This window comes from Bufo bufo, chromosome 1 (assembly GCF_905171765.1).
Source record: "Bufo bufo chromosome 1, aBufBuf1.1, whole genome shotgun sequence".
Lineage (NCBI taxonomy): Eukaryota > Metazoa > Chordata > Amphibia > Anura > Bufonidae > Bufo > Bufo bufo.
In genome coordinates this window covers 679,477,100-679,495,209 of record NC_053389.1, presented here as the reverse complement: position 1 = coordinate 679,495,209, position 18,110 = coordinate 679,477,100, and the positions used below count along the sequence as shown (strand labels likewise).

At 44.8% G+C, this 18,110-nt stretch overlaps 1 protein-coding gene across 2 annotated transcripts in view; it reads right to left on the bottom strand.

Moving 5' to 3' along the window:
* The window catches only part of MAN2A2 (mannosidase alpha class 2A member 2), a 189,543-nt gene that overhangs the window by 45,217 nt on the left and 126,216 nt on the right, over positions 1-18,110 (bottom strand). The window lies entirely within an intron of this gene.

Here is an 18,110-nt window from a genome sequence, read left to right as displayed (position 1 = left end):
CTTCATGATTTCATCCTTTTATTGTGTTTAAGGAGACAGGAGATAAAGTACAAACAGAATGCAAAAATACACTTAGGGCTCTTTCAAACGAGCGGATGCCGTTCGTGTCATCCACTGCATAAAGACAGCCAAGCCGCGCTCTGGACAGCAGAGACACGGAGCGTTAACATGACTGATAATGCTCTTTGCCTCTCTGTGATCTTTTAACTACAAAATCACGGCGAGATAAAGTTGTCATTGTGGTTTTGTAGTAAAAAGATCACAGAGAGGCAAAGAGCACTATCAATCATGTTAACGCTCCGTGTCTCTGCTGTCCAGTACGGGGCTTGGCTGTCATTCACGCAGCGGATGACACACACGGCATCCGCTCGTGTGAAACAGCCCTTAGGGTACTTTCGCACTAGCGGTAAGGAACAACGGCAGGCTGTTCCGGTGGGTGAACAGCCTGTCGGATCTGTGCTCCCGCTATTGCACGCGTGCCTTCGGACTACATGTCGTAGTTTTATTCTGGCTGCCTCTCGGTATATTTGCCGTGCTGCCGCCGGAACTCCGGCCCACCCCCATTATAGTCAATGGGGCCGAAGAAGTAGTCTGCGGGCACGCGGGCACTGGCGGCAGCACGGATCAGACAGGCTGTTCACCCGCCGGAACAGCCTGCCGGAGTTCCTTGCTGCTAGTGTGAAACTAGATTTACTTGGTCATTTTCCAAACCCTCTTGCACGGTACGGAAACTGATTTCTTGCTAACATCTGGTACACACAACAAATCATTCATCTTTTTGTACCTCTTTCTAGGGATCGACCGATATTGATTTTTTAGAGCTGATACCGATAATCTGCGAACTTTCAGGCCGATAGCCGATAATTTATACAAATATTCTGTGCATTTTCATTTTAGAAAAAACTAAAAATTCCTACACAAATCTGCTGAACATGAACGTGTTTATTGTTAACATGTAGCTTTTTTTTTGTAAATCTTTATTTTTCATTTATACTTAATATTTTGGTGTTTGTTATTTTTTTACTTGTTTTTTTTTACTAACTTTTAGCCCCCTTAGGGGCTAGAACCCTTGTCCTATTCACCCTGATAGAGCTCTATGAGGGTGAATAGGACTTCACACTCTCCCTGCTGCCCTGTGCACACGGCAGCAGGGACCTGACTATGGCAGCCAGGGCTTCAGTAGCGTCCTGGCTGCCATGGTAACCGATCTGAGCCCCAGGATTACACTGCTGGGGCTTCGATCAGAAGCTGCCACTGCCACTAATGAGGAGGAGGGGACCCTGTGGCCATTAATATTGGGGGGCTTGGTTGGGGGGGCGCCACCAATGTTTTTAATCCTGGGGTTTGGGGGGCGCACTGCGCCACCAATAAAGATAACTCTCCCATTAATTCATATACAGGAGGCGGGTGCTGGCTCACATAGCCGCATCCCGACCTCTATGAGCGGTAGCTGCGATCCGCGCCAGTTAACCCCTCAGGTGCGGCAGGGGTTAACTGCCGCGGATGGCAGCTACTTGTCATAGAGGTCGGGTGCGGCTATATGATTCTGCAGCCAGCACCCGCCTCCTGTTGAATTTGAATGAATGAGGGAGTTAACTTCATTGGTGGCACAGTGGCCACAGCCCCTCCCCTCCTCTTCCCCTCTCATTGGTGGCAGCGGCAGCAGCGGCACAGGGGGGAGGGAGACACTGCTTCCTTCTCCCCTGTGCTGCTGAGGGAACACGGATCGCGCTGATAGCAGCATATCGGCAAAATAGATGCCGATACCGATAACTTTTAAAATCCTAAATATCGGCCGATAATATCGGTAAAACCGATAATCAGTCGATCCCTAGCTCTTTTCACCATTTTTTTTTTTTTTAGAAGAAGATGGTTCGGGCTTAGCCAGAGCTTCAAAAACTGCATCAAAAAACCTGAACGTGGAAACGTAGTCTTAGGCTAATTTCACACTAACTCTTATACTCTGGTAGGGAGCAGCCTGCCGGATCTCTGTGTATTGCGGCATTGTCGGAAGCTATAGTTACCATCCAGCCCCACTAACTATAATGGGGACCGGCGGAAAAGGTGGTATGTCAGGGGTCAGACCTGGGCATATTACTGTCAGGGGGAACAGCTGGGCAAATATCTGGGCATATTACTGTGAGGGGGCACATAACTGTGTATAACTACTGTGAGGGGGCACATAACTGGGCATAAATACTGTAAAGGGGCACATAACTACTGTGAAGGGCACATAACTGGGTATAGCTACTGTGAGGGGGCACATTTGGGCATATTACTGTGAGGGGCACATATCTGGGCATAACTACTGTAAAAGGGCACATATCTGGTCATAACTTCTCTGAAGGTTTCAGCCATTTCTGAACCTAAGCACATGTTTAGGCTTATTTCTTACTTTTATTATTTACAAATGGTCAGTGAGACCAATGGAGCCTTTTATTACATGTGCTTTTAACTATCTACATAAAACATAACATTTATTATGACTCACACATCTATTGACTAATAAAAAATGTTTAAAACTGTCCGCTGGTTTCCTTTTGTTCAGTATCTTTTGTAACACTGTTACTCCCACGGTGTAATGTAGCGACTGCAGGGATAGAAGAGCTGTTTCAATAACTTGCTTCTATCATCCTCTTTCTTTGTCCCTGCGCTACTTATGAAACTTCCTTGCTAGTATATTTCTGATACCTAGTGCACTCGCTGTCTAAAAGTAATTTAAGCACTGCCCCCGACATGTTTCGCCAGCTACTTTCAAACTTGTGGCAGAGTGATCCAGCAAGCAGTTCCGTCGCCGAAACTGCCTGCCGGATCCGGCCAAACGTATGCCAACTGATGGCATTAGTAAGACTGATCAGGATCCTGATCAGTCTTAAAAATGCCTGATCAGTCAGAAAAATGCATTGAAATGCCGGATCCGTCTTTCTGGTGTCATCCGGCAAAACGGATCCAGCATTTATTTTTTTCACCTTTTTTTCGGACTGCACATGCGCAGACCAGAAGGACGGATTCGGCGCTAATACATTCCTATGGAAAAAAATTCCGGATCCGGCATTCAGGCATGTCTTCTGTTTTTTTTTTGGCCGGAGATAAAACCGTAGCATGCTGCGGTTTTCTCTGTTGCCTGATCAGTCAAAATGACTGAACGTGAGACATCCTTATGCATCCTGAACGGATTACTTTCCATTCAGAATGCATGGGGATATACCTGATCAGTTCTTTTCCGGCATTGAGCCCTTTTGACGGAACTCAGTGCCGGAAAAGAAAAACACTAGTGTGAAAGTACCCTAACCTGGCGTCTTCAGGGGATTCGGGGGCAGTGCTTAAATTAATTTTAGACAGCGAGTGCACTAGGTATCAGAAATATACTAACAAGGAAGTTTTTTATAAGTAGCGCAGGGACAAAGAAAGAGGATGATAGAAGCAAGTTATTAAAACAGCTCATCTATCCCTGCAGTCGCTACATTACACCGTGGGAGTAACAGTGTTACAAAAGATACTGAACAAAAAGAAACCAAGTGACACAGCGGACAGTTTTAAACTGTTTTTATTAGTCAATAGATGTGTGAGTCATAATTTTTTTTATATTTTATGTAGATAGTTAAAAGCACATGTAATAAAAGGCTCCATTGGTCTCACTGACCATTTGTAAATAATAAAACTACTTTGAGGAGGCACATATCTGGTCATAACTACTGTGAAGGGGCACATATCTGGTCATAACTACTGTGAAGGGGCACATATCTGGTCATAACTACTGTGAAGGGGCACATATCTGGTCATAACTACTGTGAAGGGGCACATATCTGGTCATAACTAGTGTGAAGGGGCACTTATCTAGTCATAACTAGTGTGAAGGGGCACATATCTGGTCATAACTAGTGTGAAGGGGCACATATCTGGTCATAACTAGTGTGAAGGGGCACATATCTGGGCATAATCTGTGAAGGGGGAACAATGCTGGCATAACTACTGTGGTGGCATAAAGGGGAAATAATTACTATGTGGGGGCATTTAGGGGACTGGCTGGGATTAGATGTTTAGTTATGTTTTGGGTGGAGTTAGAGGCGTGGCCGAGTGGGGGAAAATTGGCGACATAATGTCCCTCTTCCTTCTTTTCTTAAGTTGGGAGGTATGGAAACCCAATCTTATAAGGGTTTCCGTGCTCCTGTTATTGATGACCTATCCTCAGGATAGGTCATCATTAGCCGAGTGGCAGGGGTCCGACACCCAGCCCCCTGACTGATCAGCTGTTCCCTGCAGCCACTGGAACTACCACTTTGAACAGAGTTGGAGGCATGTTACTTGAATGGGAACTGAGCTACTGAAACCCCGCAACAATCAGATATTGATAACCTATTCTGAGGAGAAGTCTTTTTTTTTTTGAATCAAGTCATTTTTATTGAATCAATAAATACAGAGTGTTACAAAAATCAATACGTTGTTTTTTCTTGCTTTATCCACCATGTTGAGTCAGAGTACAACAGTAACCGTACAAATATCAACACACAGTTTTATCCAGTATCTGTACATAACGTGTATACATGTTAAAACAAATATTTGAAACAAAGAATTATAAATATCTAAACCCCCCCAAATCCCTTCCCCCCCCACCTTGCCCTAACGCCCCCCTCCCTGATAACTAGTCTTGATCTTGACGAGCCTATATAACCACGTGAGTATGAGATAACCAATCACTCCACAATTTATCAAACTTTTGAGGACACCCTCTCTTCGCATACACCCCTTTTTCAAGTATCATCATGTCATGCACCTTCCGTTCAAACTCACCCAGTGTAGGCAGACTTCCCTGGATCCACCTCATAGCAATCAGTTTCCTGGCCACATATAGCAACCTCCCCACAGCTACCTTAACCGATTCATTCCCTCCAATCTCAGACACATATCCCAATATACACACCTTTGGGTCTTTTTGGATTCTCAATGTTATTCTGCTATTAATCATATTTCTTACCTCCTCCCAATAATTACCAATTACTGGACAAGACCACAACATATGTAACAAATCCGCACCCTCTTCCATACACTTTGGACACCTGTCATCAATTCTTACTCCAACCATTTTTAGAAACACCGGTGTTTTGTACACTCTATGTATAATAAATAGCTGGGATAGTTTGCCCTGTTCGCTCAAGGACACTTTGGGGACCCCTTCCAATATATCTTCCCACTTATCTTTAGACATAACCCCCACGTCAGCCTCCCATTTTTTCATCCTTGAGAGCGGAAATCCCTCCAGGAATTTTTCCAGTAAAAGAGCATACATGGGGGGGCGGAGCCGACTGAGCATGGTGGAGGACGCGTGTGACTGAGCTCCTCACCATAAGCCCGGTCTTTTAGCCTAAATTCAAAGCTACCCGTCGAGAACATGGGGAAAACTGGTAGAGAAAGAAGGGGGGAAGTGGAGAGTACCCCGAAGCTAAAAAGTTCGCAGAGCGATATGAATAAATACCTCAGTAAGAAGGTTTCATCTTTGCCGGAGCGGGGGAAGGCAACGCGGAACACGCCATCAGTGGAAACGCGGGAAGAGGACTCAGAAGGTGAAAGCTCTGATGCCGGCTCTGAGATTCTAAGTGAAAGAGACACCCTGCCGATCACTAGAGCCTTTCTACAGCAGTCGCTAGCCCAGTCACTGGACAAAGCCCTGACACCAGTCCTAAAGGAGCTGTCTGACATTAAGACAGAGGTCCTACATATGGGACATAGAGTAGAGGCGCTGGAAGATTCGCATTCTCTCATGACGCAGCACAGCGCAGGCATGCAAACGCAACTTGTCTCGGTCTGTAAGCAGGTGAATAATGCCTTTTTATACCTGGAGGACCAGGAAAACAGAGGCCGTCGGAAGAACATCCGTCTGAGGGGTATACCTGAGTCAGTCCCTGCGGAGGAAATAACACCCACAGTGCGCCATCTTTTTGAATTGCTTATAGGCAAAGAACGTGCTGATGTAATCGTTATTGAAAAAGCACATAGGGCTTTGAGACCGAAACCGCCGGCCACGGAACCACCGAGAGATGTGGTATGTGCTCTCCTGAATTATTTAGACACGGCAGCTCTGCTTAAGGCTGCTAGGGAAGCGGGAGACCTTCTTCTGGAAGAACACAAGATTCTACTGTTCCAGGACTTAGCGGCTAGTACGCTAGCCAAAAGAAGAGCCTTTCGTCCACTGACGAATGCTTTGAGAGAAAAGAAGTTTCCGGTGAAATGGCTCTTCCCTTTTGGATTAACAACCAATGTTAATGGTCGTCAACTTACGGTGCGAGCGCCAGAGGACTTACCTAAGATATGGGAGGCATTACAGATGGAACCGCTGGAAATCCCATCATGGCTGCCGACAGCGTTCCCGCCAGATCTTCCTCAGCTCCCGCCGAATCTGAATTGGCAATCGTCTGGTAAAAGTCGCTCGCCAAAGAAGAGGATCACCTGAAGTGCAGGACTTTCACAATATAAGAGAAGTTTATTCCTTCTATTAACCCTCTTTAGTTCTTATTACTGTAAATGTTGATATATATAGTGAGCCACTTTACAGACCTGCGTCCACTGTTGTAGTTGTAGAGCTACCTACTCAGTTAGGGGTTTTTACAATAATGTGATTATGTACGTTTAACCCTTCTGTTCTTCTACAGTTTAATATTGTAATTAAGGGGTTTTATTCGTAAGCTTGAGAGGCCGGGAGGATGGTGATGAGTCATGTGGTTTACTCACACATTACCCCCCCCCCCCCCCCTCCCCGCTGGCCTTGATTTTTGCCCAGCGTGTGTGTTACAGCGTCTAAGGACGCCATTGGGCCTTTTAGCCCACCTGTTATGTTCATAGTTATACATCATTGTTGTTATTCATATCCTGACTTGCTTGACATACATAATGCAGACAACCTAGAGAAAAGTATGTTTGAATATGGCTGAAATGAAGGTCTACTCCCTTAACGTTAATGGCGCTAATATACCTCAAAAGAGGAGTCAGTTATACCACACTTTAAAGAAGGAGCATGTTGACATTGCCTTTATACAGGAGACTCATTTCAGGCATATGCATATTCCTAATATGATTAGCAGACTATTTCCCATATGGCATCATACGTCCCACTCATCAGCCTCGAGAGGCGTTTCAATTGGTATAGGGAAAAATATCCCGTTTCAAATGACAGCAAAAATTGCGGATCCAGAAGGCAGATACCTCCTGGTTAAAGGTAAAATCCTTAATTCAACCGTAACCATGGCAAACCTATACGCCCCTAACTGTAACCAGATTAGATGGATTCTGCGGACGCTTGAGATCCTGAAACCTTTTGTGGAAGGATTGTTGATTATAGGAGGTGATCTGAACATGATTTTTGACCCTATGAAAGATACCACGACTAAGTCCAGGAACTTGTCAGCTAAGCAGCTCCGCAGGCTTCACCTTACATTATCAGATTTAGGGGTGTCAGATGTCTGGAGGACTTTGCATCCAGAAGATAGAGATTATACATTCCATTCCAGAGTACATGATTCGTACCAGAGACTGGACTATATATTCTTATCTAACCAAGCGCTTCCATTAGTCACAGAAGCTAAGATAGAGAGTGCGGTCATTTCTGATCACGCTCCAATTAGTGTGGGGATGAAGCTTGCGGACTTGCCACATAGAACCTGGACTTGGCGATTAAACACCACACTAATAGAGGATGCACAGCATGCACAGGTAATCTCGCAGAAGTTGAACGACTACTTTCTGAATAATGGCTCAGGTCAGGTGTCAAATTCCATCTTGTGGGAGGCCCATAAAGAGGTAATTAGAGGTGAGCTTATTAGTTTGGGCACCAGGTTGAAGAGGAATAGGTTAAAGGAGCTGAACTCTCTGTTGCTACAGATATCAACGCTTGAAAGCTTGCATAAGAAGTCGCAGACTGAGGAGGTGTATAATTCCCTTGCTCTCCTACGTAATCAGGTGAAAGATATCCTCAACGTTAGATCTGCCAAAATACTCCAAAACCTACGTTTTAAACATTACCTTCACGGTAATAAAAGCACCAAGTTGATGTCAGCTCTCCTTAAACAGCAAAGGGATAGGTCCTTTATACAAGCGATAAAAGCCTCAGAGGGGAATAAACTTACAAACACACCCTCTATTGCCAGAGAATTTTGTAAGTTCTATGAATCCTTATATAACTTAAAAGATAAAAACTCAGGTCAAGATATGGCTTTACAAATTAAGGAATTTCTAAGCTCAATTAAGATCCCTTCTATCTCAGAAGCAAACAGTTTGGAGTTACTTAGACCCTTTACAGCAGAGGAGGTGACGAAAGTTCTAGACACGATACCATCGGGGAAGAGTCCTGGCCCAGATGGGTTCCCTATCGCGTATTATAAAAAGTTTAGAGATATACTTATTCCCCAATTTGTCTGTTTATGCAATTCTCTATTAGGAGGTGGGACCCTCCCCCCACAAGCTCAGGCAGCGCACATCACAGTGATCCATAAGGAGGGGAAGGATCAAGAGGCCTGTGGTAGTTATAGACCAATCTCCCTGCTTAACACTGATTTAAAGTGGTGGGCTAAATTGCTGAGTGTTAGAATCTCCAAGCTTCTGCCTGGGCTTGTGGGGGAGGAGCAAGTGGGATTTGTCCCAGGAAGAGAAGGGAGGCATAATGTTAGTAGGGTAGTCCACGCTGTATGTTATGCTAAAAAGAATAAAACCCCATTGGTACTACTAGGTACCGACGCGGAGAAGGCGTTCGACAGAGTGAGTTGGCTTTATATGCGTAGCGCTTTGGAAGCATTTGGTTTTCCTGAACAGTTTATTAGTGCTATATTTTCTCTGTACTCTTCACCATCAGCACGCATCATGGTTAATGGGACTCTGTCGGACGCCTTCCCAATACGTAATGGCACACGCCAGGGGTGCCCGCTTTCCCCCACTCTCTTTGTACTTACCTTAGAGACCTTGCTATTAAAATTTAGACAAAACCCGGAGATTAAAGGATTGCATTTGGGTGCATTCACCCATAAAATGGCGGCATTTGCTGATGATTTGCTCCTTATGCTAACTAATCCGGTTGAAGCCATGGCAGAGGTTATGGTTATCTTTCAAAAGTTTGGGGATTTGTCCAACTTCAAGATCAATATGGACAAATCAGAAGCATTAGGGATCTCACTTTCACAGGCACAGCAATCTAAACTTAGAGACATGACTCCCTTTAAATGGCCCTCTACTTCTATTAAGTACTTGGGTATAAATATACCTAGTGACCCTAAATTGTTGTTTAGTCTAAACTTCCCTCCTCTGCTGAAAAAGATTGAAAACTTCCTAACAAAAAGCTCTTTACCATTCCTTTCCTGGCTAGGGAGGAAAAATGTGATCACGGCCTATATTCTCCCTCAACTGTTGTATACCCTTAGATCTCTCCCATTATATTTGCCGGCTAATTACATATCTAAAATTAGAATGCTGGTTGGGAGATATATTTGGGCGAACAAAAAAGCTAGACTCCCCTTTGGGCTGCTTACTAGGAGACGAAAACAAGGTGGGATCTCACTCCCTGATGTAGAACAATATATACAAGCCATTCACTTAGAAAGATGGATTGCTCTGACTAAGCCTGCACCCCCACCCATACACGTAGAGATGGAACTTGCCATATTGGGAAATACGGCAGACTACATGCTGTGGTTCCCTTTTAAAAAGCCAGATAAGGACTCTCTGCTTAGTATTATCACAAAGAGTACTATCCTTACTTGCAACAAGACAGGGGCGCTTAATATGGGAGGGGGGAAGCTGTCACCTTTGATGCCACTCAGGATGTTACCCCAAATACTAAACACAGCTCGCGTTGAAACTAGTCCCATTTGGAAGTCCTTACCTGGGGTAATAGTAGGAGACCTTGCGAAACTGCCCAACCAGTCAGAATTTTATGTCTCCCTCAGTAGCGGAAAGAATGCAAAATGGGATTTTCTGCAGGAAAGAGATTTTGAAATCACATGTGCTAAGTTCAAGAAGTCTAGACTTGTTCCACTAGCAGACCCTACGTGGTTAGAAACATACATATTGCTCCCCAAAACACCCCTGAAATGCATATCACTCATATACACGCAATTGTTGAGAGATAAGAATGGTAGTCTACCATCATATGTTGGAGCCTGGGAGAAAGAACTGAATTGTGTGTTAGATGACAGTGATAGAAGATTTGTTCTAACTCATTCACATGGATTCTCAAAATGTATTTTGATTCAGGAAAATTCCCTGAAGATACTCACTAGATGGTATAGGACTCCTGAATGGCTATTCCAGAAGGGGTTAGGGCTAGATGACCTTTGCTGGAGGTGTGGAGAGGGTAAGGGATCTCTTTCTCATATTTGGTGGTTCTGCCCGAGTCTGAAGGGGTTCTGGGAGGATATTGGAAAACTGATTAACCAGATCTGTTCAACAAATTTGAAGCTTACACCGGAGTTGGTTCTGTTGTGGCTACCCTCGGACGTCTTCAGGCCGGGCAGAATGAACCTACCCACGCATATGATAGCGGCTGCTAAACTATTGATTCCTATAAAATGGAAGGATAAAGACCCACCGTCAATCAAAATGTGGCACGATAAAATGGATGACATATGTAGGATGGAGGAATTAGTGGGATGGTCATGTCACATTAGGGACAAATATCTGCAAGTTTGGGGACCATGGATTAAATATACCAAAGAGAAGAGGCTTGAGGGGGACCAGATAGTGCCAACACCAAAAGTAGGAAGGGTACCTTAGAGAGTCTGAATGAGTTACTGTAGAGTGAGATGAGCCATTAGAACTGCACTAAAGGTAACGCAATATAATTGAGAAGTGGAGTGACACCTCTAGTCTAGCCGTTGATCTAGGAGTTGATGGTGTCTTGTTTGTACAAGAGAGAGTCAAGTATGCAGGATATATTTATTTCTTTTAAGTAATTTTTCCGTTTTTTGTTGTAATATTTCTTTGTTCTCACAGCAAATGTATGCACACATAGAGGAAGAAATGGAACTGCTTGAGTTGACTGTACTAGTTCATCTACTTGTCTTGTCAGGGTTATGCCCTAAGAGTACAGATTTTCAGATTATTATTGTGAATGGGTGCAGTTGGTTATATGCACTACTGTATATGTACTGCTTGATGTCCCGCTCTTCCATTATGTACATTATGTTTGTTATTTGTCAATAAAAACAGATTTGACAAAAAAAAAAAAAAAAAAAAAAAAAAAAAAGAGCATACATAAACTGTGATATCAGCCCTCTTTTACCTCCCCCTGTCGGAAGAACAAGCTTATGAACCACCTCCATTTGAGCTATCACACATCCTTTCCGCAGTGTGACCTCAAGGGCATGCCTCATTTGGAGATATTTATAAAACCACCCCCTAGGAATATTAAATTCCTGCTGCAGGTTTTGAAATGACTTACATATCTTGCCCTCAATTAATTGGCCAATTCTCGTCACTCCATACGTTTCCCAGTTCCTAAGTCCTGGTATGGCAAAAAATTCGGGCAACAGATGATTTTTCCCAATAGGGGAAAGTACACTGATTCCACCTACACCTCTTAGCTGCTTCACCTTTGCCCAAACTTTTTTCATAAGTTCAATAAGAGGAAGTTTTTCTCTCCCAGCATGCATTCCTGAGCCTTCCAGAATGCCCATGAGGTCCCGACTGCCCAACCAATGCTGCAATATCTGCCCTGTCATATCCGGAGCTTGTAAATCAATCCATCCCTTGAAATGCTGACATTGGGAAGCCAGAAAATAAATCCATGCATTAGGGACAGCCAGGCCCCCTTCCGACTTAGGATACTGCAATGTCTCCAGTTTAATCCTAGCCTGCCCATATTTCCAAGTAAGATCCCTAAATATAGAATGAATTTTCTTTAATCTATCCTGGGGGATCCATACGGGAGCATTATTCAGTACATAAAGCAACTGGGGCATCATAACCATTTTTAAAAGGTTAACTCTACCTACCACCGAAAGAAAGAGTCTACACCATGACCTCACTTTGAGCCTGAAAGTAGCCAGCAATGGGGACAGATTAAGGTCTTCAAAATCTGATAGTCTCGGTGTTATATATAGTCCCAGATATTTAAATTTATCCACCCAAGGCACCAGGCTATCTACTTGTCTGCCTGACAGGGCCTGCCCATCTATTGGCATCAAAGAGGATTTTTGCCAATTTATCTGAAGTCCAGAGAAGCCACCAAATCTGTCAATCAATGCCATGGCCGCATCCAGGGACGCACCAGTATCGCCCAAAAAAAACAGAGTATCATCAGCGTACATAGCCACTTTATTGTGCAGCCCACCGTATCTAAACCCCTCTATATTTGTTGATAAGCGGATATGTGCCGCAAGCGGCTCTATTGCGAGAGCAAACAATAAGGGCGACAATGGGCATCCCTGTCTGGTGCCCCTGGCAAGAGCAAAACAATCTGACAACCCTCCATTAACTCTAATTCTCGCCTTAGGACTAGAGTATAGGACCTTTACCCACTGAATGAACCGTGCTCCAAAACCCATATTTTTCAAGACCCCCCACAAGTAACTCCATTCCACACTATCGAACGCCTTGGCGGCGTCAAGAGCAAGTAAGGCCCTGTCTCCACAATTATCCGCCGGAATATTTAAGCTAGCATACAGCCTACGGAGATTAATAGCCGTCGATTTCCCAGGCATAAAACCCGTCTGGTCCGGGTGTACTATAGTCAGAATTATTTTGGACAGCCTGTTCGCCAACACCTTCGCCAGGAGCTTAACATCAGCCGTGAGGAGCGAAATTGGTCTGTAGGAATCCGGTATTTTAGGATCCTTCCCAGGTTTAGGTATAACCACAATTATAGCTTCCTGCATCGAATATGGTAACGAACCTGTCTCCAATGAGTGCTCGAGCACCTTAAGTAATTCAGGAAGTAATATCCCTTGCAGCTTTTTATACACCTCCACTGGGAGGCCATCAGCTCCAGGCGCCTTACCATTCGCCATACCCCCAAGCGCAGCCTCCAGTTCCTCCAGTGAAATCGGCTCTTCCAGCCTTACTCTATCCTCCTCTGACAGCCTCGATAACTGTGCCTCTGCTAGAAATTCATTAAGAGCCTCCTCAGAACTAGAGCCGGTGGAAGCATATAGAGATACATAAAAGCTTTTTAGAATATCTAATATTCCTTTCGTGTCCTGGCTACTATTCCCCCTGTCATCTCTCAGTTCCTGAATACAAGAGGAGCCTCTCTGAGCCTGTGATACCACCGACAACAGATGACCCACCTTCTCACCTTCTTCAAAGGATCTCTGACGATAAAAACTTCTCTTTCTCTCTGCGGCCTGCACTAAATGACACCTCAGCTGCTCCTGAGCTACCGCCAGCGCCTCACTATTAATCAGGGTGGGGAATCTACCAAACTCTCTCTCCGCCTCAGCCACCAGTACATGCGCCTTAACATCCGCCTCCCTAGACCTAGATTTATGCTTGTTAATTTCTTTCATCAAGACTCCCCTCAGGAATGCTTTCATGGCGTCCCAAACACCCGGTACCGAGGCCGTCCCTGTATTGATAGCAAAAAATTCCTTAATTTCAAGAGAGATCCCGGACAGATCACCCAGCACATTTAGCCAATGTGAGTTACACTTCCACAGCCTCGGTCCCTGTCTGAGCACCCCCAGGCACAAGTCTATCTGCACCAAAGAATGGTCAGACAACGACCGAGAATGATAGACGACATCCCTGACCAGTGACAGCATTATATCATTAACAAGGGCCAAATCAATACGCGATAACGAATGATGCGCGGCAGATCTGCACGAAAATTCACGCTTATCAGGGTTACGCAATCTCCATGCATCATGCACACCTATTTTCCCCATAATATTTCTGAGAGCCACACTCCCCGGTGAACCCCCTGCTCCTTCCACCCGGCATCTATCTAGGGAGTCATTCAGCGTGCAATTAAAGTCCCCAACCAATAGCCACGGCAGCCCAGGGAAGTCCGCCACAAAGTCCATAATCTCTCTTATCAATGGGGATGCAAATGGTGGGGGCACGTACACAGACACGAGCACCACCTGGATTCCGTCCACCTTGCACACAACACACACATATCTACCATCCGCATCCACACATTCCTGCACTGATGCTACTATGCACAATCATACTAACCCCTCTAGAGTGAGAAGAATGAGTTGAATGTAACGCATATGTCACCCAATTTTTACTCATCCAGTGTAAATTTTCTCCAATCAGATGCGTTTCCTGAAGACAACATATAGCCGGCTGAAACCGCCCCAAGTACTGAAAAACACACGTCTCTTTCGTGCATCTGCCATTCCTCTCACATTCCAGCTTAAAACCCTAATCACCTGTGACATGATAGAACTTCAGACCATACTTGGATCTCACATCCCACTCCAACTTCCTCAGCTCATATTTCAAGACCATATCTCTTCCCCCCAACTCACTACCCAACCTCCCACCCCCCTCCCCCCCTTTCCCAATCAGATTCCTATAACTGGGGAACATTTTCCCTTTGATATCAACCTCACACATTAAAACAGGGCCATCTGAGAGCAACTTACCCCCCAACATATAATAATCATAACAGATTATAACAACCTCCCTCAGGTAGAGAATCCTCCCCACATCTGAGAAATACATTTTTACTCTCAGCAACCTACTCCCTCCACAGGATCAACCTTGTGATAGCATTACATAATACACTTCTTAACTGGTGCAACCTTTATAGCAACCTTAGAGTGCAAATGCAAATAAAAATTGAACATAAGAAACTATATCTTAGCCTCCTTCAAGTGTTCAGGGCCCCACTTCTCAATTGTCGCTCGTGGACGTCCAGCCACTGCGCCGCCTCCTCCGGATCTTCAAAAAATCTGGTGGATCCCAATGCCACCACACGCAGTTTAGCAGGAAACAACATAGCATATTGAACTTGTAGACTTCTCAGCCTTTTCTTTATGTCCATAAATCGGCTTCTCCTCCGCTGCACTTCATTGGAATAATCCGGAAATATGTACACTTTCACCCCATTCAGGACCATCTCCTCATTGTCCCTTGATTGCCGCAGAATAGTGTCCCGGTCCTTAAAATTCAGGATCTTCGCCAGTATTGGACGAGGCGGTCTGCCTGGCGGAAGCGGCCGCATGGGGACTCTGTGCGCCCGCTCCACCGCATATAGGGAAGATAAACCTTTCTCATGAAATAGCTGATGCAACCATTTCTCCACAAACTCTGTAGCATTATCCCCCTCCGTCTTTTCAGGCATTCCTACAATCCGCAGGTTGTTCCTTCTGGACCTGTTCTCCAGATCGTCTGTTTTAGCATACAAAGCAGCTATGTCCTTAGCAGTTGTTTTTGCCGCCATTTGCAGAGGCCGAACATCATCTTCTATAGTAGACACCCTCTTCTCCAATTCAGAGGTGCGCTCAGATATCTTGTGTAGGTCGTGCCTAATTATAGACACGTCTGACCTCAGGCTACCAACTTGTACAGAGAGCACCTTCAGGGTACTGTTACAGCTAGCCACAGCAGCCATAATATCTTTTAAAGTGGGCTCTTCATTAGCCGCATCTTTGGGGCCTACCGCGCTTCTAGCTGGACGTGCAGGGGTCAATGGCGGCCACTCCGCCGCATCCAGGGCCTCCCCATCAAGGGATCCGTCCTCTTGTTCAGAAGAATTATGCACGTCTGTCTCCTTCTCCTCTGCCCAGTCTCCCACACCGCTATCAGCGCGGGCAAACTTGCTTAACTTTGCGGCCGCACTCTTCCTCCTCGGCGCCATGCTGGCTCACCTCCGGCCTGTCGTATCGCGGCCCCTTGCTGGATTTTCGCGGCATGTCAGAGCTCTCAAAATCACCCCCGCACTCTCCGGTCTCCTCTCACCCACCAGGTAAGAAAAAATAATCGAAATATACGTTGCTACCACACTAATGTTCAGGATGCCGGCAGGAGCTGTGAGCGGTGCGTCCTACTCCATGCGCTCTCAGGCCACGCTCCTCGAGGAGAAGTCTTTTAATGGGAAGCTGTCACCTCCAAAAACCATCCCAAGCCGTCAGCAGTACCTGAGAGTAGCCGGCAGTGTGTTTCTAATGATCATTTACTTTCAGCAGTCAGATGCGGCAAAAGCTCTGAAAACGTTCTTTTATCCCCTGCCCGCGCTATTTTCTAGCCATGCTCGAAGTCAACGGGGCAGCGGCCTCCATGCTTCAAGTCACGGTAATCGCGCCCCCTTCCCTGCCTCTTCGCTGTGACTGACAGCGCTTATGCACAAGAGTTCGGCTGGCTTTGCCGAACAGCCGGAGAAGGGGCAGGGAAGGAGGCACGGTTACCTCGACTTGAAGCAAGGAGGCCGCTGCCCCCGTGACTTCAAGCATGACTAGAAAATAGCGCGGGCAGGGGATAAAAGAACTTTTTCAGAGATTTTGCTGCATCTGACTGCTGAAAGAAAATGATCATTAGAAACACACTGCTGGCTACTCTCAGGTACTGCTGGTGGTTTGGGATGGTTTTCGGAGGTGACAGGTTCCCTTTAAGAGCATCTGGCAGCAGATTTGTACCTATGAAACTGGCTGACCTGTTGCATGTGCTCTTGGCAGCTGAAGGCATCTGTGTTGGTCCCAAATTCATATGTGCCCGCATTACTGAGAAAAATGTTTTAATATCTGCAAATGAGCCTCTAGGAGCATTGGGTTCAGCTCTCTCTGGAATGGCAATGCCTCCATTGCTCCTAGAAGCTAATTTGCATATATTTAAACATTTCTCAGCAATGCAGGCATATATACTACTCACAAAAAGGGATATTCGGCTTTTGGGTGACATTTATGTCCCTCTTCCTTCTTTTCTTAAGTTGGGAGGTATGGAAACCCAATCTTATAAGGGTTTCCGTGCTCCCGTTATTGGATAATTTATTCACCCATGTGGTGTTGCGACGTTTCGGCTCTACACTAGAGCCTATTTATCCCATACGACAAACATCAAAATGGGAAAAAAAAGTCTAAAGGCTGATTCAGCGTTTTTTTTGGTTGCTTCCAAAAAGTCATACACACCCGACACAGGCACTCAATAAAAAGCACAGATTGCCATGCAAAAAAATTTGCCCTCACACAGCTCCTAACACACAAAAAAAAAAATTATGGGGGGGGCGGGGGGCGAAATATGGCGATGCAAGGAAAAAATTTTTTTTTCACTTTTTTTCAGTTTTAAAATGCAAGAAAAATTATACATGTGGTATCTTTGTAATCGGACTGACCTGAAGAATGTAGGGAACATGTCAGTTTTTCACATAAGGTATGCCGTAAAAGCAAAACCCATAAAACTGTGGCGGAATTGTGTTTTTTTTTTTTATAATTCCACTCTATTGGGTACAACCCTAAATGGTGCCATTATAAAATACAACTTGTCCTGCAAAAAACAAGCCCTCATACGGCTATGTAAAGCGAAAAACAAAAAGGTTATAGCGTTGGGAAGGCTGGGAGTAAAAAACTAAAATGAAAAAATGGAAAATCGCCTGGTCTTGAAGGGGTTAAGAACTGCAGTCACTCCAAGGAGTTAGAGCACTCCATTTGCTCTTTTACGTGTATTTTTGATATGTACTGTACTTCAGCAGCAGAACTGACATTTAAATGTCTATTGCATTTTCCTATTAACTTCTTCACTTTTATCACCATTTTAAGTAAATGACTAAAAATGGAATAATGAAAAAGAAACACAGAAATGAATGAGATCTCTGCTGATTTTAGAATCTGCTCCAGCTGTTGCCCTCATCCTCTCCTAATGAATCTGCAGTCAGAAGTCAAGCTTGCTGGGGAATATAGACGGCAAAGGCAAATGAATATAGCAATTTAAACTCTACTTAAGATACTTTGGTAGTCATTTATCAAACTGGTGTAAAGTAGAACTGGCTTATTTGTCCGTAGCAACCAATCAGATTCCACCTTTCCAGCTCCTTTGGAAAAAGAAAGGTGGAAACTGATTGTTTGCTGTGGGCAACTTAGCCAGTTCTACTTTACACCAGTTTGATAAATGACCCCCTTTTTTAGTGGAGTCAAAGTACAAATGTCTGATTTGCTATTTTATAGCTATGAAGTTACTAGGTAATGAATGGA